This window comes from Gekko japonicus, unplaced genomic scaffold (genome assembly GCF_001447785.1).
Source record: "Gekko japonicus isolate JY-2015 unplaced genomic scaffold, Gekko_japonicus_V1.1 scaffold5303, whole genome shotgun sequence".
NCBI classification, from domain to species: domain Eukaryota; kingdom Metazoa; phylum Chordata; class Lepidosauria; order Squamata; family Gekkonidae; genus Gekko; species Gekko japonicus.
The window spans coordinates 41162-51853 of NW_015169941.1; the positions used below are offsets into that span (position 1 = coordinate 41162).

At 48.7% G+C, this 10692-nt stretch overlaps 1 pseudogene; it reads right to left on the bottom strand.

Annotated features, from left to right (window-relative positions):
- Nucleotides 1-569: 569 nt before the first annotated feature.
- Nucleotides 570-2524, bottom strand: LOC107115783 (annotated as a pseudogene).
- Between the last annotated feature and the right edge of the window lie 8168 nt (nt 2525-10692).

Below are 10692 nucleotides of genomic sequence, written 5' to 3' on the forward strand. Positions count from 1 at the left end.
AAAAATCAGGTCTACTAACATTTTTTTCTAAACTTCGCTAAATACATACTTTATTAATTTGATTTTACTGTAAATTGAAATTAAATTATTCTGCTTATTTTAATCTTCTGTGCACCTCCCTGAGCCCTTCAGGGAAGGGTGATATATAAATTAATTAAATAAATAAATAATACGGATTACAATTCTCTAGGATTTAGGCAAGTCAGTTTTTAAGATGATCGGAAGTACAATGGGAAGTCGGGCAGATGTGATATGCTCAATCAATAGAAGAACTTTTCTGATTGGAAGCCACCAGTAGAAAGCCAGATTAGACCCTTACGCAACACTTTCCATAGAGGTGACAGAGGAAGACAAAACTTTTGAACTTGAACATGTGATTCTCCTCCAAATAAAGCAATTGGACCCTAGAGTGATTGTGCAATCAAGTAACTATACTAGGTGGACTAGAATACATCTTGATAACGGCCACTAAATTCTCAGAGCAAGGCTATGAGACAAAAGACAGCAGTTGTTTGTAATTCCAGGGCAATAAATCTCCTATTTCTTCAGTTATACTGTAAGGACTGACAGGCGATTCTGTACTTTTGGTGCTTTTCCTGAGCTGGAATTGAACTTTACGGGGGTTATGGAGATACATAATGTGTAAACATTCATAAATATAATTAGAATCATGAATATGCAACATATTTCCTCTCCCCTGTGTTCGTCCTTTGGTGAGAAGTAAGGTGTGCACTTTGATGGAATGTTTTTCCACACTGCAGACATTTGTATGGTTTCTCCCGTGTGAATTCTTTGATAGGCAGTACAACTGTCACTCTGATTAAAGCGTTTCCCACACTCCAGGCATTTATATGGTTTCTTCCCTGTGTGAGTTCTTTGATTGGAATTAAATCTTTTTTTCTCACGGATGTCTTTACCACAGTCCAGGCATTTATATGGTTTCACCCATTTGAATGCTTCGATGGGCAGTAAGAATGTTCTCTGAAGCTTTTCTTACTCCAGGCGTGTATATGGTTTATCCTCTGCATGAGTTCTCTGATGGGAAGTAAGGATTCTATCTTATGGAAGTTCGTTTCACACTTCAGGCATTTGTATGGTTTCTTTGAGTGAATTTTCTGATGGACACTAAGATAATGAACTCACATTGAATCTTTTCCCACACTACAGGCATCTATATGTTTTCTCCCCTGTGAGAATTCATTAATGGGAATTAAGTTCTGCACTACTATTGAAGCTTTTCCCACACTCCAGGCATTTTTATGGTTTCTCCCGTGTGAATTTTTTGGTGGTAAATAAGCTGATTATTCCAACAGAAGCTTTTCCCACACTCCAGGCATTTATATGGTTTCTCCCCTGTGTGAATTTTCTGATGGGCATAAAGGTTTGAACTCGTACTGAAGCTTTTTCCACACTCTGGGCATATATAGGATTTCTCCCCTGAGTGAATTTTCTGATGGGTAATAAGATGTGAACTGCTACTAAAGGCTTTCCCACATTCCAGGCATTTATATGGTTTCTCCCCTGTGTGAATTCTCTGATGGTCATTAAGGTGTGAACTCCGAATGAACCTTTTCCCACACTCCAGGCATATATAGGGTTTTTCCCCTGTGTGAATTTTCTGATGCACACTAAGATGTGAACTGCAACGGAAGCTTTTCCCACACTCCAGGCATTTATATGGTTTCTCCCCTGTGTGCATTATCCGATGGACACGAAGTTGTGAATGCTGGCTGAAGCTTTTCCCACACTCCAAACATTTATATGGTTTCTCACCTGTGTGAATTATTTGATGGGAAGTAAGACTGGAACTGTCAGTGAAACTTTTCCCACACTCCAGGCATTTGTATGGTGTCTCCCCTGTGTGAATTTTCTGATGGGCATAAAGGCTTGAACTCCGACTGAAGCTTTTTCCACACTCCAGGCATTTATATGGTTTTTCCCCTGTGTGAATTCTTTGATGGGAAGTAAGAGTAGAACTCTGCCTGAAGCTTTTCCCACACTCCAGGCATTTGTATGTTTTCTCCCCTGTGTGAATTTTCTGATGGAGACGAAGTGCTGAACTATGACTGAGGCTTTTTCCACACTCCAAACATTTATATGGTTTCTCACCTGTGTGAATTCTTTGATGGGAAGTAAGAGTAGAACTCTGCCTGAAGCTTTTCCCACACTCCAGGCATTTGTATGGTTTCTCCCCTGTGTGAATTTTCTGATGCACATGAAGATGTGAACTGCAACGGAAGCTTTTTCCACATTCCAGGCATTTATATGGTTTCTCCCCTGTGTGAATTCTTTGATGGGAAAGAAGATTAAAACTCTGACTGAAGCTTTTCCCACACTCCAGGCATTTGAATGGTTTCTCCCCTGTGTGAATTTTCTGATGGACACTAAGATTTGAACTGGCATCCCCTGGTAAAAGACCAGAATTATTCCTCCCTTTAGGTGGGTGTTTTCCCTCCTGCTTCCTTGGTGCATCCAAATATTCAAACTTCTCTTTCACATCTGAATATGTATCCTTTCCCCCCATCAGTCGGTGTTCTTCTGCTTCATTCGCTGACGGCCACAGATCTCCTGCTGTGATGATATGACACTTTCCACAAATACCTTATTTTGAGTCCAGTAGCACCTAAAGACTAACAAGGTTTTCCGGGTATAAGCTTTCAGAGTCAAGGCTCCCTTCATCATATTTGATTCAGGATGGAGATCTTTCAGTCTTTATATCCGAGTCTGAGGGGTGGGAGGGGTGTTGCAGCAAAGGAACTCAGGAGGCAGAGGTACCATGCACAAGGTAATTAGCTAGTTTAGGAGAAATGCTATGGGGCAGAACACAAATACTTGGGGCAGAAAATTAGCTTTAAATTTGGTTTAATTGAATGCTTTATCTAATTGTTAGATGATTCATTACCATGCACAAGGTAATTAGCTAGTTTAGAAGAGAGGAGAAATGCTACGGGGCAGAACACAAATACTTGGTGCAGAAGATTAGCTTTAAATTTGGTTTAATTGAATGCTTTATCTAATTGTTAGATGATTAATTAATTGCCTACGAATTTGACTATCCTATCAATTTGATTCATTGAAACTGATTTCAAATTGTATCAAGGCTGACTGCTGTGGAGTTGAATGTTGTTAACAGCTTTTCTACTGGCCTTTATTAATTCACTGGCCATTTGAATGAGGATATCATATAGCAATCTAGCTGTCTGATGAAATGAGAAGGCAGGGTGAGACAGGAGAAAGGGGTTATTTGTCAGGATAGAGTTAGATCAGTTAAGGATTAGCAGCATTGGGAACACCAGGAGAACGGCTGACTGCCACTAGTAGCACTTAAACGGCATATTCCACCTATCAGCTACCTCATTGGTTGGTCTGAGGCACTGCAAAGGCCACCTACAATGGCGACGATTGGACAGAGAATATCAGTGCTCCTGGGGAGGGGAAAGTACATTGGTGGGACCAGGCAGGAAACCAAGGGAAGGGGGCGGAGAAGTAGAAGAGCTCGGCCACCTTCCAGCCTGCATCCCATCCTTAGAGTAGCAGGTAGAGGGGCTAGGACTAATGACCCCCCCCCCGCCGACATTGGTTTCGTGTAACTCCAGGCCCATAAACAATAAGACCTCAGTCCTCCGTGATTTCTTGTTGGAGCAGGGTGCGGACCTCGCGTGTGTGACCGAGACTTGGGTGTGAGACGGGGTGTCCCGGTCACTGCCGGAACCTCCCGGACCAGCCAGGAGATGAGGCGAAACCGGCCTCACCCAAACATTCCCCCCAAGCTCCGCCTGCAACGGGGGGGCGGGGGTTGGAGGAGCTGTCGGGGTGACGGAGGTCACGCTGCAAGAGCCACGGTGATGGAGCACAGGCGCGGGCCGAGCCTGGGCCGGCCTGCGGCCTCCAGCAGGGAAGCCGGAGGCTCGGGAGTCGGTGGAGCAGACGCCGGCGGTCCAAAGAGGGGAAGCGGAGCGGGCCGCGCGGTGGAAACCAGCCCCGGAAGCAGAAGGAGGGGCGAAGCGGAGATAATCGATCCCTTTACAGGGGGCGGGGTCAGGCAGAAGGTGGGGCAAGGGGTCGAGGGGGTAATAAAAGAAGGAGAGGAGCTAGCTAATGAGGAGGAGCTGGGCTGGCTACAGCTGTAGCACGAACGCAGAGAGAGAGAGAGAGAGAGAGAGAGAGAGAGAGAGAGAGAGAGAGAGAGAGGGGCAATAGCTGCGTGCCTCTAGGGGTCGAAGGCCAAAAACCCAGGACGGGCCAAGAGGGTGAGGAAATCCCCTGACTTGCCCGTCATCTGAAGCCAGCTCCCTCCTTGGGGAATACCTCCCTCGGCTCCTTCCACACTTCAACCTTGGCGGAGAAGTCCCTCTGCTGGACGCAGCGGGAAGGGCAGGCAGTACGGTGACAGGTGGCTATCCCTCAAAGGGAGGCGGAAAACCCGACATGGGGAGACAGTAGTTCTCTCCCAGCTGGCTCCGCCTGGGTTCTTGGTCCTTCACCAATCACGAACTAAGAGGCGGGGGGAGTGGCTCTATACATTTGGGAGGCTTACTCCTTCAGGGCGCTCCCGCCACCGAAGCTCACAGGCATTGAGTGCACGGGCCTAGTGTGGGAAGCTGGGGAGAGTTTGGCTATTTGGTTGGCGTACCGGCCGCTCAACGCACCAACCAATAGCCTGTCATCCCTGTTGGAGGCCGTGTTGGGCTGGGCATTGGAGTATCCTAGACTGATAAGTCTTGGGTGACTTCCAATGTCCATGCTGACGATGCGGCCTGGTGTCGTCCATGGCGGTGCTAGGACTCTCCCAATATATAACAGCCCCCACACATCAGGCCAGACACACGCTCGATTTGATCTTTGCGACGGGGGTTACAGTGGACTGGATCACTGCTTTGGCAGTGCCATGGTCAGACCACTGTGCCCTGAAGGCCTGTGTGAATGTTTCACCCCAACCCTGTTTGGGTGGCGAGCGTATTTTGGCTCAACCACGGAAGAACCAACGTCATCAAGACAAGCCAAAGTGAATGCCGTCCGGAACACATCTGAAGCCTACAGCTGAACAGAATCCCCATCGGCTGCAAATGTGTGCGATTTAAAGAATTATATGTTGTCCTCCCTTACCCCTATGAACAATTGTTAGTCCCTTGTGTGAAACCTGTGTAACTGTAAATCGCTCAGAGCCAGCAGCTCTGCCGGATTGAGCGATCAATAAATCGAAAGGTATTATTATTATTCAGATGGCCCTGTAGGATCCGATGCCCCCAGGCGGCTTGTTGGATGAGCTTGCAGAGGATTGGCAAAGCCGACTCTCAGCAGCCATTGACAAGATCGCTCCCAAACGCCCTCTGCACCCTCGCTCTAAGCTGGCCCCCTGGTATACCCAGGAGTTGCGGCTGATGAAGTGGAGGCTAAGACGGCTAGAGAGACAGTGGTGGCGTTCATGTGACGAAGCTACAAGAACATGAGATCCTACGAGATGGCAGTCAAAGCCACGAAGAGAGAGTTCTACGCTGCTACGACCACATCTGCTAGCTCACGCCCAGCACAATTGTTTAGAACTATTCAGCCCTTGACAGTCCTGCCACAGGGCAGACCAAATGCTAGGGAATTGGATATTGGCTGTGAGCCTTTTGTGAGCTATTTTGCAGATCTGCACGTCCCCCCGAATAGCTATCAATCCAAAACAGTCCAGTGGCACCTTTAAGACCAAGGTTTATTCAGGTACAAGCTCTCCCTCCTCTGCTAGGAAAGATTTGCACGTCCCCGTCCCCCCCCATAGCTAGCAATCCAAAACAGTCCAGTGGCACCTTTAAGACCAAGTTTTATTCAGGTACAAGCTCTCCCTCTGCGAGGGCAGATCTGCAAGTCCCCCCCCCAATAGCTATCAATCCAAAACAGTCCAGTGGCACCTTTAAGACCAAGGTTTATTCAGGTACAAGCTCTCCCTCCTCTGCTAGGAAAGATTTGCACGTCCCCGTCCCCCCCCATAGCTAGCAATCCAAAACAGTCCACTGGAGCCTGAGCAGTGGGTGTTGCCTTCTGACACACTTCCGGTGATGTCAGGGGGCGTGGAATATGCTAATGAGTTATGCTAATAAGCTCCTGCACCTCTTTTTCTACGAAATGACCCCTGCCTCCGGTACCTGGCATGACATTTTACGGCACACGTGGCCCGGCCCAACAAAGTGACATTTATAGGAGAATCCAGCCCTCGTAACAAATGAGTCGATGCCTCTATAAAAAGGGTCAAGTGTACAGTCAAAAAATGAACTCTGAATTGTGCCTTAAAACATTTACTTTAATGTTGCTCTTGGAGTTTTCTTAAAATAGTTAAATGATGGGCTAAAAGCTAAATATATTAGCATCAATGACCATGTTCAATGTAATCTAAGCATGTTAAGAATAACACTTATACAAGCTGATGTAGGATCTCCTATACTTGGGGTTTTAGTGAGTAGTGGTTTTCTTTTCTGTATCTTTAGCTGTAGTTCTTTCCCCCTTCCATTTTTTCTTTGTAGTTTGCAGTCTTTAGAAAATGCAATTTAAAAAATCCCCTTCGGGAATAAATATGAACTGAAAGGCAGAAGTGGGAGGGCCAATTCTGAATCGGCGCTGAGCCAGCCTGCCTGCCAATAGGCCCCATAATTCCTACATCCCTACTCCCTTCCCACCCACCCCCACGGGGGGATGATCTGCTGTGTGGACCCCCCCTTGCCAAGACCCCTCCTGCACATCTGTTGGGGGCACGTAAACAGCTTCCTGGCGGGCAGCTCCAGATGAAATGCAATCGGCTACTAATCAGAAAGCGTGAATCCTGACTAGGGCTGAAACATACCCTGAGAAAGCCGGGACTTCCTCCGGAAGAGGCTGGATTTTATATGGGCATCCAGTATGCACCAGAACCTTCACAATCACATGCAACACTGCTCCATGCCCCGGGGGGAAGTAAGACAGGGTCTCATGAGAGCCGTCTGGGTTGCTTTGAATAGTACCTCTACCATAAAGCACATGCTTTGCCTTGCAGGCACAGAGACCAGCCAGCATCAAGGCCGGGAATCCCTAGCTCAAGGGATCTCAGGTGAAACAGGGCTGGCAAACACCCTGGCCCCAAAAAACTCTGCCTTCCAGGGTGGACAAGACTGGGCTAGACTCTGGCCCGTAGCTACCATGGGGCCCACGGGGCCTGGCCCCCTAGTGTTTATTCTGGGCCCGCTCACTCCCGGGCCGCCCCCAAAGTGCCCCAACTTACCACCTGCACTGTACTTCCATTTGATTCGCTGGTGGGACCCCCGAGGCCCCCTCCTAAAAAATTCCCTAGCTACGGGGCTGGTTGGCATAAGGGCCATCAGAGTAGGCAAGAGGAAAGTGCCTCTTGCCCGAAGTTGAAGATCAACAGACTCCATTACAGGATCCACAATCCATCCAAGCTCTTTTCAGGGCAAACTCTGAGGATAGACAAGGCCAGAGAAATTCACCAGCCCTTGGAAGGAAGTGCAGGCAACTCACAGACCCAGAACGGAGATCTTCAGCCCTTACCTGCCAATCCCTCCTCTTCATCGGAGCCCAGAAGAAACAGCCCTTCCTCTTCTTCCAGCCAAGATATGAGGTCAGGTTTGGCAAACAGAGATCCTGTTTATCAGGGGGGGAAACCCTCAAAATCAGACCTGTGTGTCCATAAATTCAACCATTCCAGACCAGTAGAAAAAAGCAAAACTCCCATAGCACCTTAAAGATTAACAAAATTTGTGGCGGGGGATGAGCTTTTGTGAGTCGTGGCTCAAATCTTCACAGTGACTCACGAAAGTGCCTCCCCTGCCACAAATTCTGTTAAGTCTTTAAGGTGCTACAGGAGTCTTGCTCTTTTCTACTGCTAAAAAGATAAAGGTTTCCCTTGCTCGAAAACCGGTCGAGTCTGACTCTAGGGTTGCGGTGCTCATCTCCGTTTCCAAGCTGAAGAGCCAGCGCTGTCCGAAGACAGAACGCTGTTCCCTTCCCACCGAAGTAGTACCTATTTATCTACTTGCAATTTCTTGCTTTCGAACTGCTAGGTTGGCAGGAGCTGGAACTAGAGACGGGAGCTCACTCCGTCATGCGGCACCCTGGGTCTCGAACTGCTGAACTACTGACCTTCCACAGCCTGCAGTTCAGCGTCTTAACCACTTGAGCTACCGCAGCTCCTATCCTAGTATCCTAAGGAATACCTTGCTCAAAACGTTCACTGCATTCAAATTATTAGAATTTACTACCATAAAGCATATGAAGTTCTAACAATATCGATTTTGAGCACTACTCAAAGGTATAGGTTCCCAATTATTCAAAGATTCAAGGTTTCACAAGGAAGGAACAATGAATGGTTGACATGTATTCCAAAGTTCGTAAAAGCGGCCAAAAATTTTTTTTGGGGGGGGAGGAATTGCTCCCAATATTTAACCATGGACAGTATAGTCCAATTACAACATTTCAATAGATAACCAGGGTTAGGGTTATCCCTCCCCACAACAGACACCCTGTGAGGTAGGTGGGGCTGAGAGAGCTCTTGACAGAAACGGCTCTTTTTCAAGGACAGCTCTTGTCAGAACTATGGCTTGCCCAAGGTCATCCAGCAGTTGCAAGTGGAGGAGTGGGGAACCAAACCCGGCTCTCCCAGATTAGAGTCCGCGCACTTAAACTGGCTCAAAGGTATAGGCAACCTATTTGCTAAATAAGACAGAAAAGACAGCAGCGTTCCTTCCATAGCGACTTCTCAGTCCGGGTAAGGCCAGGACCAGATTGGAGGGAAGCCCTGGCTTAGACCCCCCACACACACAAACACCATCTTCGGACCAGGCCTCCCTGCGCACCTCTTTCAGTGAGCTAGTTTGGTGAGGTGGTTAAGTGTGCGGACTCTAATCTGGGAGAACCGGGTTGGATTCCCCACTCCTCCACTTGCACCTGGCTGGATGACCTTGGGCAAGCCCTAGTTCTGGTAAGAGCTGTCCTTGGAAAAGAGCAGTTTCTATCAAGAGCTCTCTCAGCCCCACCTACCTCACAGGGTGTCTGTTGTGGGGAGGGGAAGGGAAAGGAGTTTGTAAGCCGCTCTGAGACACCTTTGGGTAGTGAAGGGCGGGATATAAATCCAATCTCTTCTTCTTCTTCTCTTCTGATGCCCCCTCAGGTGGCTCAGGTCCAGGACTGTCAGTCAGCAAGGAGAGCAGAGGACCCTGCCCACATCAGAGGAAGTATCGCGGAGGGTGGCAGAGGCCCGCCACTGGGACCAGGGCAGAAAGCCTGACCACATCCTTCCTCCTTAAGGACGCTCTGTAACGATTCCTTGTTTCTCTGTGTGTGTGTCTCTTTAAAAGTTTGGTTGCATGGCTGTGGTAAGTAGACTAGAGTGGTTGAGAGAGGCAAGTGTGGTATGATTGGTGGTTGACAGAGAGGGGGAGGGGTTTTGGAAGTGAAAATGAGTGGATGAGTATGTATGTCAGTCAGGTTTTACAGTTACAGGTTTGACAGTTGATAAGTTCAGTTAGTTCTGTGTGTGAAAAGGGCAGCCAAAAATGGAGAGAGCCAATTCATAGTGGAAAAACAGCACAAAAAGGTGGTGAGAAGAGCCCCGTGGGGACATCCCCCCCCTCCGCCAGCCCTCTTTGGGAGCATCCTGGAACACGAGTGGCTGTTGGGCTCGTAGCATTTGGGGAAGAGGCCAGAGATGTCCGTATGATGAAAGGACCAAAGATTTTGCCGCGGGACATTCGGGATTGTTTCCGACACGTTTTTGAGGTTGCCCAAATCAAGGTTCTGATCGTCCCGCTTCTCTGCATCCCAGGCAGGCGGTGACCATTTTTCGGTCTTCCCCATGGGAGAGGCACCAGAATCGGTGAGAAGGAGCCCGATCCCCTGAGCATTAGAACAGAGTCGGGATTGTTTCCGACACGTTTTTGAGGTTGCCCAAATCAAGGTTCTGATCGTCCCGCTTCTCTGCATCCCAGGCAGGCGGTGACCATTTTTCGGTCTTCCCCATGGGAGAGGCACCAGAATCGGTGAGAAGGAGCCCGATCCCCTGAGCATTAGAACAGAGAAGAAAGCATCCGTGCTGTCTCCCCAATGGTTCCCCCACCCCCCCCAAAAAAATACCTGAGGTGTCTGCATAGCGGCTCTTTTCCTGGTTTCAGCACACAGAGGAGACGGCGGAGGAGGTATCCGGGTGCCTGGGACGGAGAGAAAGAAAGAGGGTGGGAAACCCCGTTTCCAGCTTGGTGTAGTGGTTATAGTCCGCGGACTCTAATCTGGGAGAACCGGGTTTGATTCCCCACGCCTCCACTTGCACCTGCTGGTGTGACCTTGGGTCAGTTGCAAGCTCTGTCAGAGCTGTTCCTGAAAGCGCAGTGTCTGTCAGAGCTCTCTCAGCCCCACCCACCTCACAGGGTGTCTGTTGTGGGGAGGGGATGGGAAAGGAGATTGTAAGCCGCTCTGAGACTCCCTTGGGCAGTGAGGGGCGGGTATAAATCCAATCTCTTCTTCTTCTTCTTTTGCCCCACGCACGTTTTCTGGATCCAGGGCACGATTCAAGACACTGGATTTGAGCCATCAAAGCTAGAGAGCCAGTTTGGTGTAGTGGTTAAGTGCGTGGACTCTAATCTGGGAGAACCGGGTTGGATTCCCCACTCCTCCACTTGCACCTGCTGGTGTGACCTTGGGTCAGTCACAAGCTCTGGCACAGCTGTC